Raw genomic sequence first — 18,895 nt, forward strand, 5'->3', positions numbered from 1 at the left:
CAGGAGGGTGAGACAATATATCAGGATTCTTGGTTATAGGTGACAGAACCCCAGATCAATTGCTTAAGTAAAAGAGGGGATGTAATGAATGAAATCAGAGTACTATGTTTCCCCCAAAATAAGACCTAACCGGAAAATAAGCCCTAGCATGATTTTCAGGATGACATCCCCTGAACATAAGCCATAATGTGCCTTTTGGAACAAAGAATAATATAAGACCCGGTCTTATTTTTGGGGAAACACGGTAGGCAGGAGTTGAGCCAGCCTCAAAACTCCCTACTTGTTACCCCCTCGCCTTTCTCTGCTTCTTTCTGTGTGACAGCTTCATTCTCTCAAGCTGTAATGTTTCCCCCAAAATAAAACATAGCTGGACAATCAGCTCTAATGCATTTTTTGGAGCAAAAATTAATATAAGACCTGGTCTTATTTTACTATAATATAAGACCAGGTTTTATATAATATAATATAATAAATACCGGGTCTTATATTAATATTTGCTCCAAACAACACATTAGAGCTGATTGTCCAGCTAGGTCTTATTTTCAGGGAAACATGGTAGCTGGTTCTATGAGGTGGAACCAATGATACAGGTAGCGTTAGGCTTAGATCCTTACAGCTCCCAAGCACAGAGAAGAGATGGATTTTCTCCACTAGATCCACTTAGACAAATCTCTCAGAGAAGGTCTCTGACTGGCCCAGTTTGAGGCACATACCCATGCCTGAACCAGTTATATGGCTGGGATATGGAAGTTATCACTGCCCAGCTTGGGTCATCTAGCCACTCCTGGGATGAGAGAGAGCAGGTTGTTGTTCCAGAAGAAGAGTCCCTCATCACACAGACAGGCAGACATGGTCATAAACATGTGGCATAAAGACAGACAGAATTCCAGGAGCATGATCACAGAGAGAGCGTGGAACCAACAATAGGCAACATGAGACAACCAGAAGTGGTACAGGTCAGGGAAAAAAGACAGTTGGGAACTGGATGGGGAATGGGGTTTTCCCAGTTGCTTTTGAATTGTAAGCTTTCTCCAAAGCTGAGGATGGGGGGCTGAATACCCCACATTCTAAAGATGGAATTTGCTAACAATGGGGAACAGACGTCTTGAAACCTGACCCCAGCATCAGCACTTGCACCTGACCCTACACCTCCAGCTTCCTTTTCTATAAAAGAAGACAGGTAGCGAGAGAGGTACCCTTGTTCAAGTTGACAGCAGTGTGAGCTTTGTGGCAAGAAGACTTTCCCTGTGCTCCCCCAAGCCATGTGAGAAAGGTCTCCATACAGTGGCCTGTCTTCAGTGGTCAGGATGGTAGAGGGAGTGAGAGAGATCTTGGGAGAACTTGACCCCTGACTCTTGGAGTTTCAGAGTCTACCTGACCATAGGGGCTCATGCCTCCTTGTCCACTGGAGATGTCACCAGGGGGTATAAGGAAGGGAATTGGGAGATGCTTTGAAGAAAGAGAATGAGAGCCGGGGGCTGTTGTCTTTTGAGGATAGGAAAGGAGGCCTCAGTGGCTCCTATGGCTCCCTGAGAAGGAGCCTGGAGAGTAGGACTCAGGGGCCATGGGGCTGTCCAGGCACAGTGATGCCCTCTGAGGGGGCGCTAGGCTGGTGCCTGCTGAAGGGGCCAGAGGGAAGTGTCCTTAGGGATGGAGAGAGTTGTGGTGACACTGGACACAGCCTTGAGAGAGCCACAGGCACCATCTACCTGATAAATATTACAGCCACACCAGTGGCTTATGAACCAGATGGAGCCAGGGCAAAATAAGGGACATCTGCCCACTGCCAGGGGTGACCAATCATGAGAGAGGACACCTGCCATCTCCCCGACCCCGACTTCTGTCTCTAGAAGAGAGGTGAGAGGAAGAGTGAGGGAGAAGCCAGTTGCTCCATCCTCTCTCAGTCTAGAAGCCCCTCTGCTCTGGGTTCAAATCAGTTAGACTCTGTGGGCTGGACCAGACTTCCAGTAACAGGCATGACTGGAGACCAGTGGGATCTCTTCAAGGTGTCATTACGTGACAGGGAAGGGTTTTGACAGAGCATGTTTGAAGGCAGTGGTGGAAAAAATAAAGCACTTTCTGATTAGACACCACCAAATTGAGACTGTTCAATAAACTGTAAGGACCAGCTGAATGCCTCGGTATAGACGTACCAGTTGTTCATGGTGGGCATCTGTTCTGATTGGTTGGTGCTGGACCAGTAGTTAAATGTTGTGAATGTCACCCTCATAGTCAGATATAATCACAATGGCAGGAAACTTTCGCCAAGACAGTTACAGTCAGAAGCAACCACAGGTCTAAACAAACAATCATATAACAGACAATCATTATGCACAGACATAATTGTATAGCTCTGGACGTGGGAAGTCATGGGAAGAATCACAGACATGCTGAGTCTTGGACAATGCTAGCTCAGAGGCACAGGCTCGGACTCAGAGATGTGAAGCAGAGAGAGTGGATAGGGCACATACGCATAGACAGGTCCCACCCGCAGTCATGGCAGAACAACGCACACAAAGCCTCAAACGTGGACACACACAGGCACAGTCTCAGACACAGAAACCAAACTGCCCTAGACCCTCCCGGCCTGATGCTGTCGGGAGATGGTATTTCCGAGGGATGGCCTTTTTGTTTCTGGGGAATAACAATGGAAACCCAGTGCGTGAAGGTCCACCGCTTGTTCCTTACTCCCTGGTTTCACTTTCTCCTAGGAAGCTCCCATGTTTACTCCAATAGGTATAGCATGGAGATTTCAGAGACCCAAGGTCACGTGTGGCAGGCGTTCTCTGGGAGTGGCGGGGGCCAAGATGAGATGGGGGCAGGATTTGCGTCTGTGGGTATCATTGCTGTGGAGCGTGATTCTACGTGTGTGAGCAGGCTCCTGGTGAGTGGATGGTCGAGAGCTCTCAGGCAGAGCCACCGTGCTGAAGTGGCTTTCTCCAAGGAGACCCCATGCCTGGCTTTGCCAGGTTGGGCAGCAATGTTCTGAAGAGATGTGAGGACTCACCCAAGCCACATGTTTGTCAACAGCAGCGTGTGGAGGAGGACTTACAGTGAGGATGTTAGTAGAGGGTAATTGAGGAGACTGTAATGAGAAAGTTCTAGAAATGGTTACCAGACAGGGAATATAAGCATGCTGAATGCGTTAAGTGATGACATAATGGGTGCTGTTACTAATTTCTAATTCCTTCCCACTTAGATAATAATCTCTGCTCTGTTCCAGTTGCAATTCTTCATTTCTCCTGGGTATCTTGTGCTATTCTGAGCTTATCAGCTCTGGGCTTTAGAATTTTGACCTGGAGAAAATTTTGTGTTCCTGATTCTGCACTTGCTTAGAGATCCTTTATGGACTAAATCTTTGTCGTTTTATTGCTGAGGAGCTGTATATCCTTGAGTCCCCTCTGCACATGACTGCGATAGCCTTCTTTGGTATGGGACAATGGCTTCTCTGCCTGTTGGCTTGATATCACAGCGTTTCACACCTGCAGGCTCTGTGTTTACTGGATGAATGTCTCTGCTTGAATGAGCTATTGACTGAAGTCCAAGCTCACAGCGTATTCATCCGCTGGCAGACGCGGCCATTGTAGTCATTCTTGTGTACACCACTGAATATCTTCATTAGCATGGAGCGCTCAAAGATTTCTGGTTCAATCATTCCACTTCCAGTATCACCTGGGCTGAGCATCCACTGGGGTTACCTGTGGATCTGTGGTGCCAGCTTCTCAGAAGCTCCATTATGCCCGTAGGTCACGGCCATGACTTGTAGTGAAATCCCGGCAAACATGTGGAGACGTCTGATTTACTGGTACATTGGTCAGCTCCTTGATTTGCCTAGAGATTCCCAGAGGACACTTTTCTCCCTTCAAACTGGTTCTGTAAATCCCAATAATGCTCTTTGAACCCAGAGCTATTCTACGGAACCAGAGAAGCATTTATTCAGGACAGATGTTTCTACATGATTCGAATGTCAGTGAGCCAGTGGATGTGCTTCGGGTCCAGGCCACCACTGTAGGTGTGCCTTGTCTCTGTGTGGTTTTCTCATGCGTTTAAGGTTCGCTTAGAGAGAAGGAAGCCTTTGCTCATGGCCGAGATCACCGAAGCCTTACCACTATTCCCTGTGACCCTGTGCACTGGTCACATGACTGGGAGGAATGCTTGGGATAACCAAAACCCCGAACTACCCAACCCGAAGCACCTGGGCTACCTGTCTGTGCCCTCCACCCCCACCCCAGTGTCTGACACAGAGCAAAGTGAGGTAGGTAAGGTCGAAACTCAGTCATGCTCAGAGATCTTGCTTTGTCTCTGAACCTCTTGTTATGATCTCAGTCCTGTTCTCTCCTTGGTTTCCAAGATGCTCCCTTGAGATGTGCTCCAGACTATGCAACATTATTTATTATATTGATCACCCGTAACATCCCCCAAAGGCTCGATGTAGAGGGAAGTGACTGGTCCTAATGGCCCAATTAGGTTTATTACCTTCTGGCTCCTGATGTAATGTTTCTGCCGCAGACTCTAGCAAAGGAGCCTGCTGCGGGGAAGGAGCCAGAATGGGGAATCTGGAGACCAGAGCTGTGGTTCTAGCTCTGCTTGTGACCTTGGGAGAGATTTTCCTCCTTTTTGGTCTTGGTCTCCTAATTCTAAAAACAATAAAGAACATTTACTGAACTGTGGGGCAGTGGGATAATTGCATTATGTGAATTATCTCATTGAAATCTCCCCACAAACCTATGAAGTAGATACTATTTGTATAGCAAGGTGAGGAAACTGAGGCTCAGAGACATTAAGCAACTGACCTGAGTTCTTACTGCTGGGAACCCATAGGCAGGTTTGAATCGAGTATGTCTGAGTTTAGAGCCATTCCTCCATTCTCCTGCCTCGTTAGCCGCTTTAGGGGAGCCTGCTAACCTGGTGAGAGGGACAGCGCTGGCTGCTAATCTTGGTGCTATCCCAGCAGCTCCTGCTCTATGCATCCAGTCTGCGAACATTGCCAAGGTCCATTCGTCTTGGGGCCTGTAATGAAAAGACTCCAGCTAGCCCTGGCAGTGTGCGGCTGGAATTCAGAATCCATTTACATTTGTATTGTATTTATATTTGTAGTCTATTCACCCATAGCATTTTTATATGTATTAACATGCTTTTATGATTTGATAGGACTAGTTCCCCCTCATCATGCTTCTTGCCTTCCTACCTTTTGTGACTAGCCTGTCCAGTGGGGGCTACCACCTTGCAGCAGCCCCCAGACAGCCTCGCTGGAGCTGCAAATGGGTCCTGTCTGCAGTGGTGGCCACTTGACATAGTAAGATGGGTATTTATAGAAGATCACTCTGCAGGCAGGGGGCAGAAGGGTAGAATAGGGAGAGAGAGGGTGGGGAAGAAGGTGGGGAGAGGTATTTGAGATTCATTTTAGAGGTAGAACCTCAAAGATCTTAGCCAGAGACTTATTGGCTGTCATGTGCTCAGCACCATGCCGAACCCTGCTCATTGAGGATTTTGCTTTCCTTTGGATTTGAGGAGCCTGCTGTTTTCAGTCCTGGCCCTCTCTTTCCCTTTCTCACCCCATTTGTCAGCTTAAACAGCAGAGTCCAATCCAGGTGCATCAGGCCTGGGGCCATGTTTGTGTTGGGATTCCTGGCAAGCTGTGTGCCCTTTCGCTTTATCCTACTATAGGTTTAGTGCCTCTTGAATTCAGCCTGCACATTTATCCAATAAGGGTGGCCTCTTTAATTGAAAGAGAATCCCGTGAGCCCCTGGTGACTGGTAAGCACTGTGACAGCCCAGGGTTTTGCGGGAAGAGGACAGGCACTTTGTCCTGGGTCCCCAGAGCCTGGGGGGGGGGGGGTAGGACCAAGGCCTGCCAGGTGCACACTAATGATTGTTTTCGCTCCTCCGAATTTTGGACTTCGTGCTATACAATTTTCATCCTTTTTGCAAAATGAATGATAATTTGGGTCTGTCTTGACTGCTGGTTTTGCATTGCTAATATTGGTGGGAGGAGGGGTTTGCCCAAGTTCTCTTAAAATATGAGCATTTCCGTCCAAAATATGTGAATTTTTAATTGCAATCCTGGCAGCGCTGGGTGGGTTTTGTGTGCAGCAGCTGTTCCTTCCTCCATGTGCCTCCTGCAGTCTCTGCCTCTCATCCCTTTTCCTTTCAAGCCTTGTTCCGGGCTGGGGCTGCGCCCCCATCGTCCTCCCTGTGCAGTGCAGAGCTTCCCAGGCAGCCTCCCAGCTCTTCCTGTTGCCCCAGGGCCAGGTCAGCGGCCACATTACCACTGTTTCCACTACAAATGCTATTTTCCAGGGGCTCTTAACCAAGTTACACACATTTGTTTGGACTTGGAACCTGACATCCTGGACTAGGTCTCGGCCCTCGCACAGCCTTGTGGTTCCGTGTAAAATCTCATTACTGTCAGTTTGGTCATTTTCCTGGTGGAGTAGCGAGGCGGTCGATGCGTTCAGATGCTGTTTATTCATCATGTTTGCATGGCAGGGGCAGCGACTGTTAAAGAAATACCTTCTTCTCTGATCCTGCCTACCCCCATTAGGGATCAAACACGGATGTGCTGGTGCTGTCAGGAAGCCTAAAAAAGTACGTTTTCTTCCCCCCGAGCCCCTTAGCTTTACACAGCAATGTGGGCTGACATTTAAAATTAATCTACGCAGTAAAGTTATTAACATTTGAATGTTAGCGCTGGAATATCCACAGTGACCTCTCCTCCCATGCTGGTGTCTGTTTGATAAGGATTCCCGGACTGTGTCAGAGCGGAGAGCAGCACCATCGTACTTGCTTTTTATTAATTTTGATACTGGGCCTCGCCTTGGGAGATCTCCAAGCGCTCTGTAGGAATGCTCTGATTTCTCCAGGCGAGAGCAGAGGAGCCAGGAGCCAGCTACAGAAAATGGCAAATCGTTTTTTTTCCTACTCAGAAGGACAATGGAGACCCAGAGAGAAGCCAACAGGCTTGTTAATAGCGGCTCGAGCACCCTTGTTCGGGGGCTGTAGGGAGCACACCGTTTCCGTGGTCGTGGGCCATGCTCTCACACCCACACATTTCTGTGTGTCCAGGTGGCTGTGCGATTACTCACGGTGGCTGTTGACCATTGGCTGGCCAGTATGTCCCACAGGGGTCAGAGAGGAGACTAGGCCATCCAGCTGTGCCTTCCGCAGCATGGTTCACTGTATACACATGTTAGCTTCTGGGTGAGTTCAAAGTGATGGAGTTACAAGACAGCTTTAGGGAGCATGCTCAGTAACTTCCCTAGCAGGCAAGGTAGTCAAGGCAGGAAAGGCATTCTAGAAGGTGAAACAGCATGAATAAAAGAACAGTGAGAAGGAAGGAGTGGAGTGATTTAGCTAGAGCAGGGTGTCTCTGGGAGCAATTATAGGGGGAGGGTGGAAAGTTCTGTGAGACCCAGTTCACAGAGAACCTTTGTGCCTGTTGAAGATGGTATAGAGTCTTTTGAGGCATTCTGAGCAAGCAGATGTCATGGTCACTCTTGCACTTTCCGAGGATTAATGTGACAGTAGACTGGAGAATGGATGGAAGGGTGACACTGGCACTAGCTATGTGCAGGGGAGATTCTGGTCTGCAGCGCTCTCCTTCCTTAGTCGCTGAGCCCCTGCACCTGCTGGTTTTCCTCCCACCTCTATCACGCAGGCTCCTTGGCCTGCACCTGCTCAGCCTGCCCCTTAGAAATTACTGTTGTCCGTGGTTCTGTCCTCGGGCTAATATCAAGCCTGCTGTGGGCACGCTCCCTGGCAGCTCACCCCTCTCACAGCCACCACAACCATTTATGTGCTGTTGACAAGCCACACCCCATCTCCTGCCCAGACTCTGCATGAACACACCAGTTCTCGGTACCCAACTGCGTAGCTACCTGGCCCACTGCCCGTGGATCCTGGCCGACAGGGTACAGTATCCATGCGAACAGCCCTGGAGGTGAACAGCCCTGGAGGGCTCAGGGCTTAACTTTATGGCAATCTTACTCTGGTTTTAGAAGAGGCCCCATCTTTGTTCCTCCTATGTTCTAGCCAGCAGGCTTGAATCCCCCCCCACCTTGTTTTGATCCTGAATCTTGTTAATGTCTCTTGAATTTCTATCACCATCCCTCTGGTCATACTCGCCGTCTCTCCCTTACGTGCCACCCTTCTATTCCATCTCTGCCTGTAGATAGAAACCCTTTGTGGGCCCCAAACAGGTTCAGGTGTCAGCTCCTCCCAAAAGCTACTCCTTCCTGTGATCTGCATGGCCTCTCACTTGCTTTGTTTCAATTGGGGGTGGGGGGTACGTGCCTGTAAATGAACTCTGCCTCCCTGCCTGTCTCATTTCTCCAGGAGGATGTTTGTTAAGGCTCTATGACTGTGGCCCTTCAAGAGACCAGGCCACACTCTGAATATTCACAGGGTGAGCTTCATCCTAAGTGGAGGTCAGATCTCCTGCCCGTCATGATTCTATGAGGCAAGACCCTCGAAGAAAATGGGACCCCAGGTGGCTCACAGAGTGACAGTTGCTCTAGCTTTGGGGTCAATAAGGCCAAGAAAGTTAAGAGGGTGCGAAGCAAGATGGTCTTTGCCACGAGGGGGCCGGCCAGGAGCTGGGAAGTGAGGAACTGAGGCGGAGACTTGCATTTAGGTGTGTTGGCTGGAGGATAGACAGCTGGAGTGGCTCAGAGTTTCCGTGCCTTGGGAGGGAGGTGACCAGGGTGGGTCCAATTCCTGGGGTGTGTGAGCTTCAGGGTCTTAGACTTCCCATTCTCTCCCTCTGTATTTACCCTTCTTTGTACTGTCAGCGTGCAGCAGAGACTTTGTGAACTCAGCCTTTTTCAGTGGGGCTCACAGAAGCCACGGGGGGCACTTGCTGCTCTGGGGACACCAGGAGCTTCTGGGGGCTGTGTGGTGTGTGTCCCGAGGGAGGGATCCCAGAGGAAGGCTGAGTCGGCGGGCAGTCCAGGCCCCTTACACCAGCCCCCTCCCAAGATCCCTTTCTCAGAGCAGAACTTACAAAGTGCGAGGTGTTCTTTTACTAAGAAGGCGCTTTCCTTACAGAAGAAGTGGTGTGGGCTTCTTGAAGATCAGGAGCTGTGTCTTTGCCAACTTATGGGCCGGAGCTCGAGCATGGGCTTCTCTCAGAGCAGGCTCAATAAATACCTTCTGTTTTCCTCCCTCCACTCCTTCTCCCATCTACAGAAACACACATTTATTGTGGAAAGCATATAATGTACCGGTTTGAAAATGAGTGTTCAGGAAAAAATGGAAGTCTATTACTTTTCCAGTTGACGGCTGTGTGTGTGTGTGTGTCTGTGTGTGTGTGTGTGTGTGTGTGTGTGTGTGTGAAGAGGAGGGAGAGTAGAAAGGAGGTATGTTGGGTAGCGTTTAATGAGCAGGTGTGGAGTGGCAAAGCCCATTAGGGACAATAACGACCTTCACCATCTCCATCTTTCAGATACGGTCCAGCACTTGGCCAGGGTCTGCTTTTCTGGCCTGTGATCCTAATACAGCTGTGGGGCTTCAGTTGGGAAGAAGGGTTCAGTTGGGAGGGAGCGAGCGCTTCCTCTCCCCGTTTCTGCCAAATACTTCTTCATTTCCAAACATGTTTTGCTTCTGTTCAGTGACAGGCTCTAGGCGGGCGACCGTCTCATGCGTGGCCCTGCCCTCTCCTTGTGTCCTGCGTGGAGACACAGTACATGACCTCACGTGTTTCCTGGCAGTGACCACCTGCATTTCTGGGTGAGGAGAAGTGAGTGCTTTGTCGCTCTTTCCTCCCTTAAAAAACACCATTCTAATGTGTGGAAACATTCCTATCCATTTTCATGCTGCTCTGGAAGACGTTCAATAAAAATAGCTTTAAGGCTTTACTACTTAAGGCTTTAAGGGTTCTCTTATAAGTGCTGTGACCGAAGAGTGAAAAATCCCATTATGCATGACAATAAAATTATTCAAGTTATTATGTAAAATATATAATACTTACGATATGTATTTATTTATGTACCGACACAGACACTCACAAGGAGACAGGGAGCTCCAGAATCTCCAGCTCATCGGCCATCAGCGGGCTCGACAATGTCCTAAAGAACGTGAGTAGGAGAAAGCCTTGATTTTCATTTTAGGCCTTGTCACCAATACAGCGACTGGTTTAACTTTAAGTTTCCTTTCAACATGTGAGCTAGTTTTGTGCAGTGTTTGTTTATTTATTTGGTTATGGGACACTGGAGAATAAGGGGGTGTCTTGTGAATCCGTGTGTTCATAGCCCGATGTGGAGGTGGCTTAATTAGTTATTTAATATGGCTACAGTTATTTCCCAAGGAAAAAAAATCCACAGACACGACAAGTATTTGCTATTAATCTTAATTATTGTAATAACCTCCCTATAAACAGTAACTGTCTGGCTAACCTATCACGTGTTTATTTCATTACTGACAAGAGAGATCTTTAAAGTCTCATGATAAATTAATGCTTTTACCATTAGCTTCAATGTATTGGCTAAGGGGAAGAAAAAATGATTGCTCAGTTTATAAAACCATTGAAAAAACTCTTTCACTCTAGTTCTAATATTCTAGATTTCTCCTCCTAATATAAATCTTAATTTTTTGTTTCCTTTGCTCCAAACCTCTTCCCAATTTTGACTTTCTCTGTTTAAATGGCTTTTGTTTCCTAATTGCCCGGAGTAAACGCATGTGTCTGTTTTGTAATGATGTTTACAGGAATCCTCAAAGGATTTAGTGATTAGCTCAAAGATGCAAATGCCTGTGTTGTGGATGGATTATTATTTTTTTTGTTTGCCTCAGGCTACAGTAGGTCAGTTTAGTGTTGTATGAAATAACTAGAGGCATGTGTTTATTTACCATCTCCAGATTTACTGTGAGCCAACGGAGAAGTTAGGACACTTGCCCTAAGACACCCGTGACTTAGAGAAACAGGACCATTCAGCATGTACATATGTACGGGCTGCCACCTGCTAGATCCCAAAACAACAGCACAACAACCTATAGGTCGGCGAAGCTGAGTTTATTGCTCACTGTGAGCAGGGCACCGCCTGGGCAGTCTGGCTGAGTCTCACTGGGGGAAGAAGACAGTTGGAATGTTTACTCTGTCCAGTCTGGTTTAAGGTGGATCTTTCAGTGAAGAAGCTAGGTGAGAATCATGACTTAGTAGTTTAGGATTGGAAAACACACCAAGGTGAGGAGTTTGAGGAGAGGAGGTCAAAGGGTCTTGGGTATAAACTGCCATTTGGTGCTTTCTATTTAAGAGTTGATGAGTTTTTCAGAAAGTTCCTGGTTTGAAGTACTTTTACCTTCCTAAGCAAAAGTCTGCTGGAAAAGGAAAGTGAAGTAGAATGGTGGTGGCCAGTGATGGGGGGAGGGCAACGGGGAGTCAGTGTTTAATGGGTACAGGGTTTCAGTTTGGCAAGATGAAAAATGATCTGGAGATGGATGGTGATGATGATTCCACAAAAATGTGAATGTACTTAGTGCCATGAAACTGTATACTTGAAAATAGTTAAAATTGTAAATTTTATGTTCTATGTGTTTTACTACAACTAATATATCTATATATAATATATTATATTGCCCTTATTTTTTACCATCTAAACAGCTGTGGAGCCAGAGACAGGTGGGTTCTGGGAAAACATGACCCTGAGTGATACACGGGAGTCCCTTTGTGGTCAGCACCCACCTATTAAGCCACCCATCTGTAAATAGCTCAGTCTTTTTCGGCTCCCATCAGTAGGTCATAAGGGACCCGTCCTGTAGCCATAGGTGGGGACTGAGGGAGGGGTGTCAGTGCAATTTCAAGGGATGCCAGCAGTTTGAGCCATCTGCTCATGCAGCTTACTTGTGCCCTATGGCTCTGTTTGTGCCCTATCCCAGATGTACAACTTTGATCTTACTAGAGATTGCTTCTGGGCCCACCTGACCTTATGATGTGGTGGGTGTGACAGAACCCAGTTACGGTGGGTGGTTCTGCCCACATGGTCTCCTGGATACCCAGGAGCAGATTCTCTGTCTCTTCCAGAGCCTAGTATCATGCCAGGAACTACTTTTTGAGGGGTTTATAGTTCGCTGCTGCAGATGGCATGGTCTCGCTCCAGAACGCCAGGGGACTATGCTGGGATTCTCCTCTTAGAGCTTGTTGTAAATGTGACATGGTGCTTTTACCCTCCACTCTACCAGAGTGGTATATGACGGTACATCTCAGAAGAAGCAGGTAAAAGAGATGGGAGTGGGTCTCATGAGAGCAGGACTGGTGGACGGAGGGAGGTGCAGAGGAGGTTGCTGTCTCTCTTTTAAGTGTTAGTTCTATGTGAGTTTTATGTAGACCATGTGCATGTATTCCTTTGATACAAATAAGCATTAGTTAAAAATATTATTATTGCTTTTTCCATGTGATCTAGATATTTATTTATTCGTGCATTCATGCCAGCCTTTATTCATTTGTTCTGTCATTTGATAACGATTTCTTGAGCTCCTTCCTCCTCTGGGGCAGAAATTGAGCTGAATGTGGGGATGGAGAGGTGAAAGATCACGGTTGCTTGCCTTTATATAGTTTGAGGCTTAATGGGAGAACAGACAACCTGGGATGATCGATGCTGTAACAGATATGAGCACAGAGAATGGAGCAACCAGCTCTGGGGAATTTTCTCTTGGCGGGTTTTAGAAGAGTAGCCCCATCCCTGGTCTTCATTCAGAGCAATTTAAACATGAAAATCCTATGGTTGGAGGGTCTAGGTGTCTTCGTGGGTTGGTGTGTTATGAATTTTACTGGCAGAGCTGAGCTGAGGGCAACTCTGGGGTGCTGTCTGGACCTGTCCCCAGATTTGGTTGGTTCCTATCTCTTGACCCCTGTCTGAGCCAGGTGTAGGAAAAAGGTCCAGGTCGAAAAGAAAGAGGGGAATGAGATGAGAAAGTTTGCTGAGATGGAGAATGGGAGGAAGAGAGATGGAATGGAATGGTGGCTACCGCTGAGAGATGGCCAGGGTGGAAAACAAGGGACTTCTGATTAGACATTGTTTTCAAATACCATTGAAGTGGTTTCTTGTTTTATTTTCCATCTTGATGGAAATTTTGTTCTTTTTACACTGTCACAGAACAAATGGAACTATGACATAAAGATCACAATTTATATAGCTTTTTCGATGTACTTTTGACAGTTCTATCACATTTCTGACAGGCACTATTTTTTTCTACCCTGGGATCTCGGGAGTGGGGAGATGGGCTCCCCAGATGCTCTGCTTATGCTTGGGTCTGTGTCCATGTACAAAGCCTTGCTGGGCCATGGGAAGCATCTGAGAAGCCGTACCCAGACCTTGGGCAACCCCAGGAATAAGGCCTGGGCTCCTGTGGGGGCTGAGAAGGGAGTGAGTGGAGGCCAAGTTGGGTTCTCAGGGGCCGTGGGGTGGTCAGCATCAGCCTCTCAGAGAAAATCCAGGTCTGATTCTGCAAAGTCACACTAGTCATGGAAGGAGAGGAAATTGGTGAGCTGAGTGGGAGACGGCAGAGGCAGGCTCTGCTTGGAGATACAAGATGAACAAGTTGGCAGAGAGCAGTGAGGTCAGGGGGTACTGAGCTCACTGAAGAACGGTGTGTTGAGGCTGGAGCCTCTGCCCTCTGCACAGAGAGGTCTTGAATATGCTTGGGCCTGGTTTCCCGTGCTTTCTGTGGAATGAGCAAGTATGAGGCCTGGAGCAGGTGGGAATAGGGGAGGGGGAAGTCTTCGAGCACGAAAGCCCCCTGATGCCCTTGAAATGCTCCCTGAGAAGTGGCCTGCTAGAGCAGCACATCTAGAAAGTTTTCCCTGATCACCCTGCACCAATTCAGTTGACCACTTTCTCCTTTGAAACCCACCAATACTTCTGCAGTGTGTAACTTCAAATAATAACCACAGCCAACAACGATAAAGTGCTTATCATACGCCAGTCTCTCTCTTCCTGCACCATCTCACGTAGCTCTCAGCAATGCTGTGAGGTTGGAACTTTCTGAGGCTTATGGAGGTTAAGTTTGCTGTTTTTCGGTCCTGTTCCTCTACCGCACGGGGAGCTCATTGTCCGCTGGGACTGTGTCTGTTGCCGTTTACATACGGGGCCCATGAGGTCACTAGCTCGTTGAATGAATGGGTGTGTGAATGAATAACTGAAGTCAGGTGCCAGCGCTTCTCATGGAAAAATATTGTCCAATTTGATCTCCACTGGTTTCATATCTCATATCTTATGTTCTAAATCCTTCCAGCAGCCTCCTGACCTGTGAGTTGGTTCCTAAGGCATGAAGATATCTTTTTAAATGCCAGGATGAAACAGATTTTCCAAAAGGCCCCCGGGAAGGAGAGTCCATCATCAATTGTTGACAAAAGTGCTCCACCCAGAGGCTGGCCTCGTGTGTTCTATGTGGTCTTTAGGAGGGGTGGGGTGAGAAATGGCTTCTAGGTCTAAAGAATCATTTCTAACATCCGTGATATGAAGTTATCTTTAGCCATCTGCCCTTCTGGTGTGGTTCTTATGTCATGGCCATGCTGTGGCTTGTGGAAATCATGTGATCACTGGAAGCCACTTTCTGTTATTCAACATTAGATATATACTGGACATCTATTAAGTACCAAGAGCTGTGCTTAGGGCTCTGCAGGGTTTGCACAAGACACTCAATGCAGGACATGTGCTAATACCCCCTCTTCTCCTAAGAAGTGGCAAAGAATAGTGGCTGAGGGGCCGGACTTAAGAGCCAGACCACTTGGGCTCAAGTCCTGGCTGTGACTTGTGCTGGTCATCTGACTTTGGGAAAGTTATTTAAGTCCTGTGTGCCTTGCTTTCCTCAATGCAAAGAGTCACTTTCCCAGTATATGGGGTTATAATTCTTAAAAACTCTTACCTGAAATATACATACAGAAAAGTGTACAAATATAAGTGTATAGCAGATTGAATTTTCACAGCGGGAACCCCATAAAACCAGCACCAAGAATGTCACCAGCACCACACAAACCTCCGCCATGTTGGTACAGGAGAGGTTACACAACTCCACCCCCACCCCAAGCGTGACCAGTATTCTCACTCCTAACCCTGCAGCTTAATTAGTTGTGCCTGTTTGTGAGTTTTCCACAGAATCTCACAATAGGTGGCCTTTTGTGTTGAGTTCCTGTTCCCCAGCCTCATGTTTGTGAAATTCTTCCACACCGTTGTGTGTAATTCTAGTTATTCCTTCCCATTTAATTTGAACAAGTTCTGGTGCACCGTGCTGCTATGGCACGAGTCTTTCAGTGCACATATGCACACAGCACTGTTGGGCATATATTGAGGGGTGGAATGGCTGGGTCATCATGTATATGTATGTCCAGCACTAGTTGATATGCTGGACAGTTTTCCACAGTGGTTGTACAGCCAACAGTGAAGGAGATTTTCAGCTGCCCCATGTCTGCATCAACACTTGAGATTTTTGTTTTCATTGTAGCACTTCTGGTGGGTGCATAGTGGTCCTGCGTTGGTGGTACAATTTGCACACCATGGGGTTGTTTGGAGAACAAAATACGTTGATGTATGAAACGCCCTTAGTGCTTGCGCAGAGTGAGCACATGCCGCTGTTAGCCCAAGTTCCTTAGGTGTCTCAGGAGTGGTGCGATGTCCCTGGGTGCCACCTCCTCTCAAGGGGTCACAGTATTTTCCTGACTCCCCTTTTCCAGCACAAGCTGTGGTGTCTGGGCTTTGAGGACATTAAAGATTGCAGCTGAGATTCTCAGAATTGAGCAATTGCAGAGTCCAGAATCCCCAGTGACTGAATGACGAGACAGACACTTTGCTCTCGAGAATCCCTTGATGACTGGTTCCCCCAGGACGAGTCTCCTGCTGCATAGAGACTGGGGGTTGCGAAAGGGCAGGTAGAGGGCACCAGGTTTCTGCGGAGTAGGTCCCCCCTAGGAACTGAAATGGTAGTCTGCTTCCCTGGGGTCCTTCTTCCAAAGATTCAAGGCATCCAAGCTCTGTCTTCTTCATCCCTGCATGCAACCAGTGGCTACGGCTGGTCTATATTACCTCCTAATTCCCTTACAGCCATTCTTACAGCCTCTGCCTTGCATCAGACCATGATGACCTTATGTCTGAACTCTTGGGACAGCCTCCAGCTGCCTCCAGAGAGCTCTTTTCAATAGAACCTGACTGTATTAGTTTGCTAACGGTGCCATTATAAAGTACCACGTACTGGGTGGCTTAAACAACCGAAATTTATTTTCTCACAGTGATGGAGCCTGGAAGTCCAAGATCAAGGTGCTGGCAAAGTTGATTCCTTCTGAGGCCTCTCACCTTTGCTTGTAGATGGTTGTATTTTCTCTGTGTCCTCACACAGTCTTTCCTCTGTGCCTATCTGTGTCCTGATTTCTTCTTATAAAGACATCAGTCGTATTGGATTATGACCCATTCACATGACTTCATTTTACCTTAATCACCTCTTTAAAGACCTTATCTCCAAATGTAGTCACATTCAGAAGTACTAGTAGTTAGGACTTCAACATATGAACTTTATGGGGTGGGGACACAATCCAGTCCATAACACTGATCATGCATTTTCCTGCATGTGCCACATCCAGGTGACACATCTCCCCAAAGATGGTTTATATTTTGCTTTCTTGCCTTTGTTCACACTATTCTCCTCTTAATCTTCTCTGTGTCTCCAAAGCCTTCCAGCTCAGTCCCCAACTTTCACCAGGAAGCCTTCTGTCCTTACAGACGGTTGTCCTGGCACTCCTATGATGCTTTCCCTCGATTCCACTCATTGAATTCTTAGTTCCGTTTTTCTTCTGTTCTCTGTTATTCTACAAAGTGCGTTCTGTCTATTCCGCTTGACTGTGTTCCTTGAGGACAAAACTCATGTTTTTCATTCACTCTTGCATCTATTTCATGTCAGGTGTGCAGCTGGTGATAAATAATATTGTTGACTGATTAAAAAGTGCCCTCCATCTGCCCTGTGAAAAGTTCCTTAAACACTAAATAAAATACTTCTTCAGTGGGTTGGGGGAATGCTGTCATCCTGAGCTTGTTCAGGAGCCTGTGGCAAAGGCATATCACTTTAAGAGACAATGAATTCAGCGACCTGGGAAAGGTTTAAACACGAGTCTGAAATTATTTGCTCAGCTTTGATTTTTATCTTACAAGATGCTGGGGCAGTGCTCAGAGCTATTTGCAGAAGGGGTGCGTAAGAGAGATGAAGAGAGACTAGGAGTGGATTTATCTAGATGTTGCCTCACAGAAAAGTTTCTGTGTACGGGGCAGGGTCTTCTCTGATTCAATGGCATGAAGAACTCCAGGTTCTGTCCCTGAACTCACTGAAGAGAGATTTGATTTCTGTTCCGATGTTTTCGTTCCTCTGCCGGGGATGCATGGAGCTAAGCCACTCTTAAGAATGGCCCCTCTGAGGAGGCAAAGGAAAATCAGCTATATATAGGCTCAAGTCAGACATGACCCACCTTTTCAGCCTGTAATTTACAGTATATGATGAGAAAATGAACTTCTATTGCTGTAGAAATGTGAAAGGACAGGAGACCAATTTTTCAGCAGCTTGGGGTTTGGCTTGTGTGCTTTCAAAATGTCTCTGAAAATGGTCACTTTGCTTTGCCTGAGGACTGATTTCCCTGGTCCACAGTTGTTGATGCAAAGGGTTCCCATGTCTCATCTCTTTCAGGGACTGTGGGCATATTCACTGCTGTGTGGGCGATGGAAGGAGGGCAGTTTCTGAACCAGGGAAAGGGAAAGAAAAAGACAGGAAGAAATAAGCAGAAACACCATGGATTTAAGGCAGTGTTCTGGCTTTATAAAGCATTATGAGCAGCGTTCAGGAAGTGGCCTCACTGGGGGGTTGGGTTCCATTGACCTCTTGACCATTATCTTGGCTATTGTTTGGGCTACAGCTCCTGGCCTAAGTCAGAGCCCTGGCGGTAGCTCAGAGATTAATGCTAACTTTCCATCCCTCAATAGACTGTATTTCTGGGGCTCCCTAGAGAACATGCAAACCTCAGTGTGGGCTCAATTAAGTCAGAAACCTTTATCAAATATTTAATAAAGGCTAGGCACTGAGTTACGTGTAAAGGTGAATAAGACATACATGGCCGCTACTCTGAATTTAGGGGGAGACTAACACCATTTCAGGCCTCCACCCACACCTAAGCCTACACCTGCATCTATGCTTGCTCTTGGACTAAACCTCAATTCCTAAATTTGAATTTCTGACATAAATCCATGGTACAAAATAAGGTTGTTAGGGAGGTTATATGGAAAAGGATGAGAAGAGATGAGGACCGAACCACGGGAAGGTCAGCAGATGAAGCTAAACACAAAGGAAACGGGGAGTGAGAAGAGAGTTAGCGTGAACACAAATCTAGGGTCAGGGAAGTCTAGCTATCAGAGAATTTCAAGGAGAGAAGAACCAGTAGTTTTAAAAGCAGTAGCAGCAGAAGACTTTGGTAATTGGGAGGTCATAGGTATAGCGCTTGGGCCCTTGTTTCAAAGGAGTAGAGGCAGTTGGTTGAAGTAAATGGGAGGTGAGCAAGTGTAGACAGAGAATGTGTCTAGAAGGCTCTTTCTATTAGATCAAATTTTTCATTATGTTATTCAAATCTTCTGTAACTTTGCTAATTTTTGTTCTTATTGTGTTGATATTGAGAGAGGTGCTAAAATCTCCCATTGCGATTACTGATTTGTCAATTTCACATGGTAATTCTGTCAATCTTCGCTTTATATATTTTGCAATTGTATTGTTAGGTGTGAAGTATGTTAGAATTGTGATACCTTCCTGGGAAATGTTTATTTTTATTATTGGGTAGTGAGCATCTTCATCTCTACTAATGCTTTTCTCCTGAAACTCTATTTTTACAGACTTCTTTTAGTTGGTATTTATCTGGCTTATCTTTTCCCCATCTTTTTACATA

General features: G+C 46.8%; 1 long non-coding RNA gene across 1 annotated transcript in view; it reads left to right on the top strand.

The window, feature by feature from the left end:
• The window catches only part of LOC148758960 (uncharacterized), a 283,519-nt gene that overhangs the window by 38,887 nt on the left and 225,737 nt on the right, over positions 1-18,895 (top strand). Inside the window, exon 2 of the long non-coding RNA XR_016019876.1 lies at positions 9,997-10,073. This is a non-coding gene — a long non-coding RNA (uncharacterized LOC148758960). The remainder of the gene's footprint in view (positions 1-9,996; positions 10,074-18,895) is intronic.

This window comes from Rhinolophus sinicus, chromosome 2, assembly GCF_057876585.1.
Source record: "Rhinolophus sinicus isolate RSI-liver-muscle chromosome 2, RSI-T2T, whole genome shotgun sequence".
Lineage (NCBI taxonomy): Eukaryota > Metazoa > Chordata > Mammalia > Chiroptera > Rhinolophidae > Rhinolophus > Rhinolophus sinicus.